The 2,016-nt window shown below is 45.5% G+C and overlaps 1 non-coding gene across 1 annotated transcript; it reads left to right on the forward strand.

Moving 5' to 3' along the window:
* The first annotated feature begins 461 nt into the window (after window positions 1-461).
* Window positions 462-538, forward strand: Trnaf-aaa (transfer RNA phenylalanine (anticodon AAA)). Its single transcript has one exon. It is a non-coding gene; the product is annotated as a tRNA-Phe (tRNA).
* The last annotated feature ends 1,478 nt before the right edge of the window (window positions 539-2,016 follow it).

Consider the following 2,016-nt stretch of genomic DNA (forward strand, 5'->3'; position numbering starts at 1 on the left):
TAATACCATGAAGCAATTCATAGCTGATGTGAAGACGAAGCTTCTTCTTTCCACCTAGAATGCTATCTATGTATGAAGCCAACCAGTCAGGTTTTATGCAAACCATACTTTATCGAACTTCCTGGCAGATTAAAACTGTGTGCCGGACCGAGACTCGAACTCGAGAACTTTGCCTTTCGCGGGCAAGTGCTCTACAAACTGAGGAAAGGTCCCGAGTTCGAGTCTCGGTCCGGCACACAGTATTAATCTGCCAGGAAGTTTCATATCAGCGCACACTCCGCTGCAGAGTGAAAATCTCATTCTGGAAACATCCCCAAGGCTATAGCTAAGTCATGTCTCCGCAATATCCTTTCTTTCAGGAGTGCTAGTTCTGCAAAGTTCGCAGGAGAGCTTCTGTAAAGTTTGGAAGGTAGGAGACGAGGTACTGGCGGAAGTAAAGCTGTGAGGACGGGGCGTGAGTCGTCCTTGGGTAGCTCAGTTGGTAGAGCACTTGCCCCAAAAAGGCAAAGGTCCCGAGTTCGAGTCTCGGTCCGGCACACAGTATTAATCTGCCAGGAAAGTTTCATATCAGCGCACACTCCGCTGCAGAGTGAAAGTCTCATTCTGCATACTTTATCATTTTGAGCGAAAAATATACAGAGGAGATCGTGCAGTCAAAGAATGCTATGACACATTCGTATGCAACAATGCCAGTGATAATTATCATTAGAGTACTCCGTAGCTTTGTATCTCTCATCAAGCAAATTTGGACCACAATTTTAGAAAGGACCTTTTAGTTCCAAAATCCGGGCGGGTACTACTCAGGAGGACGTCGTTATCAGGAGAAAGAAAACTGGCGTTCTACGGATCAGAACGTAGGACATCTTATCCCTTAATCATGAACGTAGGTTAGAAAATTTAAAAAGGGAAATGGATAGTTTGAAGTTAGATATAGTGGGAATTAGTGAAGTGCGGTGGCAGGAGGAACAAGACTTCCGGTCAGAACATCTTAGGCCATCAGTCCCCTAGAACTTAGAACTACTTAAACCTAACTAACCTAAGGACATCACACACATCCATGCCCGAGGCAGGATTCGAACCTGCGACCGTAGCAGTCGCGCGGTTCCAGACTGCAGCGCCTAGAACCGCACGGCCACCGCGGCCGGCAACACTGGAAGGTTTCAGATAGATTATATAATAGTAAGACAGAGATTTAGGAACCAGGTTTTGAATTGTAACACATTTCCAAGGGCAGATGTGGACTCTGACCATAATCTATTGGTTATGAACTGTAGATTAAAACTGAAGAAACTGCAAAAAGGTGGGGATTTAAGGAGATGGAACCTGGATAAACAGAAGGAACCAGAGCTTGTAGAGAGCTTCAGAGAGAGTATTAGGAAACGACTTACAAATACGGGGCAGAGAAATACAGTAAAAGAAGAATGGGTAGCTTTGAGATATGAAATAGTGAAGGCAGCAGAAGATCAAGTAGGTAAAAAGACGAGGGCAAGTAGAAATCCTTGGGTAACAGAAGACATACTGAATTTAATTGATGAAAGGAGAAAATACAAAAATGCAGTAAATGAAGCAGGCAAAAAGGAATACAAACATCTCAAAAATGAGACCGACAGGAAGTGAGAAATGATTAAGCAGGGGTGGCTATGGGACAAATGTAAGGCTGTAGAGGCGTATATCGCTAGGAGTAAGATATATACTGTTCAAACAAATTTCGGGCTTGCAGCCGGTCGTCATTCAATACTTCGCACGATATTTCAACTGGGCACCTGCCAGTCATCTTCAGGTGAGCCGTCGCAGACTGGCGATAATGTCCTCCGCTCCGCAATATATAGCGTACTGTAACTATTCTGCGCATGCGTCGAAAACTTGATAGTTGAACCAACACTGCCCGCCGGCACGCCCTCGCTGGAGGAATAGCGGAACTCAGTCGCCCTCTGCGTTGCTGTTTGCCTCGGACGTCGACGCACTCTGTCGTCTTCGATTTGAGCAAATCGTGGGGATGATGGGATTCCATGCACT

The sequence above is a fragment of the Schistocerca serialis genome, chromosome 3, assembly GCF_023864345.2.
Source record: "Schistocerca serialis cubense isolate TAMUIC-IGC-003099 chromosome 3, iqSchSeri2.2, whole genome shotgun sequence".
NCBI lineage: Eukaryota > Metazoa > Arthropoda > Insecta > Orthoptera > Acrididae > Schistocerca > Schistocerca serialis.